Source organism: Limulus polyphemus, unplaced genomic scaffold (genome assembly GCF_000517525.1).
Source record: "Limulus polyphemus unplaced genomic scaffold, Limulus_polyphemus-2.1.2 Scaffold5017, whole genome shotgun sequence".
In the NCBI taxonomy this organism is placed as follows: Eukaryota; Metazoa; Arthropoda; class Merostomata; order Xiphosura; family Limulidae; genus Limulus; species Limulus polyphemus.
In genome coordinates, this window is record NW_013670627.1 from 69,634 (window position 1) to 76,970 (window position 7,337).

Consider the following 7,337-nt stretch of genomic DNA (forward strand, 5'->3'; position numbering starts at 1 on the left):
GGACTGTGTAATCAGGAAAACAAATCAGCATGGACTGTGTAATCAGGAAAACAAATCAGCATGGACCTAAATTTCTCACACAATCCTTTTAAATTTTTCTTTATTTATGTAAATGTGCTGTTCTTTGCTAAATACACTTATAAGGTTAATGTATTCATCTGTAAAAAAAGATTAAATATCCTGTGAAACTGCATACACCACACGACAAGCGATGTAATACAGTGAAAACAATGTATTTGTGGAAGGGTTAATTTTTACTTGGTTTCAGCCAGATGTTTGAATATATAAAAATCTGTTGGAAGTTAAATAAAAATATTCACTGATTCTGTAAAAAACATACAAGAATGGTTTACATTTCCTTAACTATTCATTCTTAAAGTCTTCCGCTGGATTCTCAAATAGCAATAAACTGAAAGAGAGTTTATTATGGCTATAAAAAATAAATTATTTTTTAACAACTTATCAGAATTCACTCGTCCAACAGAATTATTGTAGATATGTTTTGTGATAAACAAACAAAATAAGGCAGAAGCTCATTGGCTGGTAACATATTTTAATCAAAGTTATTGAAAAGAGAAAAAAAGATACACCCTCTCTCGACTTATTGTTAGCTAATTGAAAATAATATTACTGATCCAAAAAGCCTTCTAAAATCACAGTGATGCAATAAAAATACACGGGCTCGATTCAATGGTATTAAAAATCGTTTCTAAAATACCGTATTTTAAGTTTTCGTTGAACTTCTATTGTAAAATAGAGAAGAGCCAAATTCTCAAACCACAATATGGTGTATGATTAATCAGAAGCTGTGATATCGAACAAACCACAATATGATGTATGATTAGTCAGAAGCTGTGATATCAAACAAACCACAATATGATGTATGATTAATCAGAAGCTGTGATATCGAACGAACCACAATATGATGTATGATTAATCAGAAGCTGTGATATCGAACGAACCACAATATGATGTATGATTAATCCGAAGCTGTGATATCGAACGAACCACAATATGATGTATGATTAATCCGAAGCTGTGATATCGAATAAACCACAATATGATGTATGATTAATCCGAAGCTGTGATATCGAACGAACCACAATATGATGTATGATTAATCCGAAGCTGTGATATCGAACGAACCACAATATGATGTATGATTAATCAGAAGCTGTGATATCGAACAAACCACAATACGATGTATGATTAATCAGACGCTGTGATATCGAACAAACCACAATATGATGTATGATTAGTCAGAAGCTGTGATATCGAACAAACCACAATATGATGTATGATTAATCAGAAGCTGTGATATCGTACAAACATGAAAGTGATTACATTCTAAGCACCTGAAAACAGACTGCTTCATTCAATAAACTTAATTACTTTCTTATACTCCGAAAACACATTACTTCAGGCCACTAAATGAACTTGATTATATCCTCAAAATCAGACTACCGACTGCTTTAGATCACAGACACGAACTTGATTGTATTTTGAGAATCAGAATACCAGCTGCTCCAAGCAACATATATAAGTTTAATTACATTATGATAATCCGAAAACAGGCTGATTTAGTCCATAGACATGAACGTGATTACATTCAAAAATCAGAAAACCGATAGCTTCAGGTTACAGAGCTGACATCATCAACAAAAATGAAATTTATCTTCACTTATTACTATGGTCTTTTTCTATACCAAATATTTGTCAAATACAAGAAATAATATGTGTTAAGGCAATCACGCGTTTTATATAAGTATGAACAAAACCCTAAAACTTTAGAGGAAATCTTACATTTACTCAAAGTTTTACTTTACAACTTCTTCGGGAGTGCTTTATACAAATTTTCATGTTTAAAGGACCTAACTAGGCTTAGAGTGGCCTGTCTCTGAATATTCTAAAGTTAGTTCAAAAGGATCACGATGTGAGTGTAATATCATGTTGAACATTGTATTGCTTTTGCAATATTACGAAAGTGCGATCAAATAATAGATATAGGGTTATTGATTAATTAAGTGTTAGCACTAAGGATCAGAATGTTCGTACCAACTATTAAAATATTTAAAACTAGTGATATTTGCAAAATAAAGAAACATCAAATGTAAAGACAATGAATACACAGTAAAAACATCACATTACGATAAATTGGCGGGTGTATATACGCCATCCTCCTCTATTAATTTGGAGTCGAAGTTGGTGGATAAGAAAAGTTTTGTTTTAAATTTTAGAACAATGTGTTTTGTGGTCTTAGCAAGATGGTTTGAGGAAAATAGTAGAATCAGATACATTCAAAACTTTAAGGTTATGAGCGGTTAAAAAAAATGGTTTGTTAGCGCAATTTTCTCAAGTTATCGTTTAATGCAAGTCTGTCTGGTCACAAATGTTTAATTGTAGTTTGTAGATGGCATTGTATGCAAAAGATATGTTGGTAGAAGCTGTACCAATCTTAACTGGGTAGTGGGGCTTGCTACATTGTATAGGGATATATTGGGTTAGTTGGATGGTAGAACCTGTTATATTGTATAAAGGTATATTGGGTTAATTGGATAGTGGAGCTTGTTATATTATATATAGGAGTGTACTGGGTTAATTGGATAGTGGAGCTTGTTATATTATATAGGGGTATAATGGGTTAATTGGATAGTGGAGCTTGTTATATTACATAGAGGTATAATGGGTTAATTGGATAGTAGAGCTTGTTATATTATATATAGGGGTGTACTGGGTTTATTGGATAGTAGAGCTTGTTAAATTATATAGGGATGTATTGGGTTAACTGGATTTTGGAGCTTGTTACATTATATAGGGAAGTACTTGGTTAACTGGATAGTGGACCTTGGTATATTTACAGAGATGTATTGGGTTAATTGGATAGTGGAGCTTGTTACGTTATGTAGGATGCACTGGGTTAATTAAATAGTGGAGCTTGTTACATCGTATAGGGATATACTGGGTTAATTGGATGGTAGAACTTGTTACATTGTACAGGGTATACTGGGTTAATTGGATAGTGGAGCTTGTTAAATTATATAGAGGGGTACTGGGTTAATTAGATAGTGGAGCTTGTTATGTTATATAGGGGGTACTGGGATAATTGGATAGTGGAGCTTGTTATATTATATAGGAGTAATGGGTTAATTGATAGTGGGGCTTGTTATATTATATAAGGGGTAGTAGGTTAATTGGATAGTCGAGCTTGTTATATTATATAGGGGTACTGGGTTAATTGGATAGTGGAGCTTGTTATATTATATAGGGGTAATGGGTTAATTGAATAGTGGGGCTTGTTATATTATAAAAGGGGTACTGGGTTAATTGGATAGTGGAGCTTGTTATATTATGGAGAGGGGTACTGGGTTAATTGGATAGTGGAGCTTGTTATATTATGGAGAGGGGTACGGGGTTAAATGGATAGTTACTTTACACGAGTGTGTAAAGGGAACTTATTGTTTGATTTTTCAGTCTGATCAGTTAGTTCTATAGCCATAATGAGATTGTTATTTTATTCCATTTATTGTTATGGAGATATTTTCATCTATACTAGGTACTGTGACAGTAAATTTCTTCTGAATGAGTTTTTAATTTTTTGATTTCGGATGTTTAATTGTTTGTTTTTCTTTGACGTTTGTCGATATTTATCGAAGAAGTGCAAATCTTTTGATGGTTCTCATATTCTTTGGAAATCTTTTCTTGATAGGATTATGGATTTGGTTAAGATAACTGACTTGTTGAGCTCAATGAGTGTAATGATATTGACTATTTCACGAGTAAATATAAAAACAAATCCCCTATTGTTATTTTCATACAGTTTACTATGTCTTCTTGAAATCAGTTAGCACTACACAAGTTGTACAAAGAAGAAACACTAGACCTGTCGATAATCGTCAGTATTATAACAAAATAGTCGTGTTATATGTGTCAAAATAATTGTCTGAACAAAGTAAATCCAAGAAGATTAAAATGTGTATTTATACGTATATTCAACATTATTAAAGTTACTCTGGTTCGTGATGAGAGGTCATGTAAATATTTGACGTCTCTCTAAGTATACTAAGCTAACAACCCCATAGTTTAAAAACTCGTAACGAATTCTCTAATGATTATAATCAATGACAAAAAAGAAATAAACTGAAAATATATCCGCATCTGTGATCGGATGTTATAAGTTGGAAATAATTCCTGTGGTCGAATATAATAAGTTATAAGTAATTCCGCACCTGTATTCGAATGTTATAAGTTGGAAATAATTCCTGTTGTCGAATATAATAACTTATAAGTAAGTCCAAACCTGTGATCGAATGTTATAAGTTGGAAATAATTCCTGTTGTCGAATATAATAACTTATAAGTAAGTCCGCACCTGTGCTCGAATGTTATAAGTTGGAAATAATTCCTGTGATCGAATATAATAAGTTATAAGTAATTCCGTACCTGTGATCGAATGTTATAAGTTGGAAATAATTCCTGTGATCGAATATGATAAGTTATAACTAATTCCGCACCTGTGATCGAATGTTATGGTTGAAAATAATTTCTGTGATCGAATATAATAAGTTATAAGTAATTCCGTACCTGTGATCGAATGTTATAAGTTGGAAATAATTCCTGTGGTCGAATATAATAAGTTATAAGTATTCAAATTCGATTCATTACCCATTTAAGCCGTCTCCAGCCAGTATAAGTTATAAGTAATTCCGTACCTGCGATCGAATGTTATAAGTTGGAAATAATTCCTGTGGTCGAATATAATATGTTATAACTAATTCCACACCTGTGATCGAATTCATCTTTCATCGTGTACGGCAATTACGTCCAAACATCATCTTTCAGTCGACAGTCAATAATATGTAAAGGGTGGAAGAACGTAATGGAAAGAAGTTGTTATATATTTTATTCTCTTACATGTTACTGTCTTTGAACACAGTAGGTTGTGGAAAGGTCTCGTGATAGATGGGAAATAAAATACACAGTAATATTAATTAGTTGCTGCCTCTCTTATCCACTTCGTAAACGTAATCTCTATTCTTTCCTGTACTCTTCATATAGAAAACAACCCTTCTTTCTTTCTCTCTCTTTTCTCTTTTTCTTGATCATCTTAGAATTGTTTGGACGTAATTGCCGTACACGACTAACAATAAACTGCGTAAACTGGAAAGGTGATTATGAACGAGAAGATGTAGCAGTGAAATTAGAGATCCTTTCAATTTGCTCTTTGTGATTTGGAAAATAAGATAAACAGCATATAACATATGTTTAAAAAGTTTACACACTTTATCTTAGATGTCAATCAAGATAAACATATGTTTACTGAAAAACAAGAAGTCGGGGAATATTGTATTGAAATGCAATAGTAATAACAAATAACAAAACTTACATTAGACACACATTCCAATATTTTATAGTGAACTCTTTTTTCGAAACCTTAAACAGCTCCTGTTTAATTAAAGATCGTTACCGCAAACTCACATCCGCTTTTCAACAAAATGCTCATGTAATATTTCCTTTTTTGAAAACATTTTATGATTTCGGATGATGATTTATAGAACATTTTGTGGTAATTATGTTTCAACGAAGAAATATATTACAGCACAAAAAATGTAGATGGGATAATGGAAATTTTTGTATCAAAGCAAGACCTATTATACAATAATAGTTGAGTTAACCCTAGCGAGATACGCCCACATAGTACAACTTGTCTTCAAATTATATTTTAACTTGTGGAGATTACTACTATAATGTCAAAGTAGGTTTGAACAACAAATATTTTGATGTTAGAAAATTATATTTCATTGCTTCTAGATTATATGAACATAACGTCACACAGTAGTAGATTGATACTAAACTTATTTCCTTGATATATTTAGTATAAAGTAAAATGTAAAACGGATCTGAATCTTATATGTAATATGGTCAAATTGAAAATATTACAAGGGGTGAATATAACAGAGCAAGTAAAGACACTAAAATCACGGTCTATTATACAGGGAAAGATCATATGAACCTGAACTAAAATCACGGTCTATTATACAGGGAAAGATCATATGAACCTGAACTAAAATCACGGTCTATTATACAGGGAACGATCATATGAACTTGCAGGATTCTACCATTTGCTATTGCCATTTATAATTTTTTCTATATATTTTAGTCCCCCAGTGGCACAGCGGTATGTCTGCGGACCTACAACGCTAGAAATCGGCTTTCGATACCCGTGGTGGGCAGAGCACAGATAGCCCATTGTGTAGCTTTGTGCTTAATTCCAAACAAACAAACAAATTTAAAATTTAGCAGAAATATCTGGACAAAAACAATTTTTTATCGACTTATTTTTAAAGTATCAATCCAACGTACTATAGAAATCAAAAGAACAATAAGCTTTCCATTTTGTCAAGTAAGAGCTCAAATATATCAGTCAATTTAACCTAGCTTTAACAAAACATAATTTATTGTAACTTCCGACATTAGTAATATTTTCTGACATTTATGTTTAACATTGCTTTATTACTGAAAGTGATTATTCACATGTTTTAGAATTAGCCATCTCTAATTTTATACTCACTTGATAAAAGAGAGAGAGAGAAGGCAGTTAGCTACCAGCTAATTCTTGGGCTACTCTGAACGAATAGTGTGATTTTACTGTTACTCTTATAACTCATTCACGGTTAGAAAGTGTAAAGCATGTCTTTGCGGCAACAGGACACAAACCAACAATCTTCGGATTCCTAGGCCGAACACACTAGCTTTAGGTCACGCCCGATTTACTCAAGTTAAACGAAAGAAGCATATTACTTACCAACTATATTGGACTCATTAACACTACTAGATTTGAAAAGTTTTCTTTGTGTACAAAACTTGAAGATAGCTTTGATATACTGAAACATCTGTTAACTGAGTTCTTGCACATATATTAAAATATAACGTTGATAAACGGAAACATCGGCACATGTAGATATGTAGATCTTGGAAGTAAAGTTGTTCAAAACTTGAAAATAGCGTTGATAACCGGACCAATTGTTGGTTGAGATGTTGCAAAGGAAATATCTGCTGAAGCCTTTTCGCCAGACACTAATCATAGCAGAACCACCTGGAAAATTATCTATAGGAAATAGTACAGCTTATAAAATGAGTCAGATCAACGTAGGCCGGTAAGGCAATCACTGATTGGCATGTCCTTAAACCAATCAGGAAATGTCACAGACCTACTGAAGGATGTGTAGATTGTATAGGAATTATTTTTAGCGACAAAGGACAGGTTTATGTGTTTTAATAAAGGTGGCTTCCAAAAATATAGAGATGAAAGGCTGACAGTCCATTTCCTTTTGCACTGTA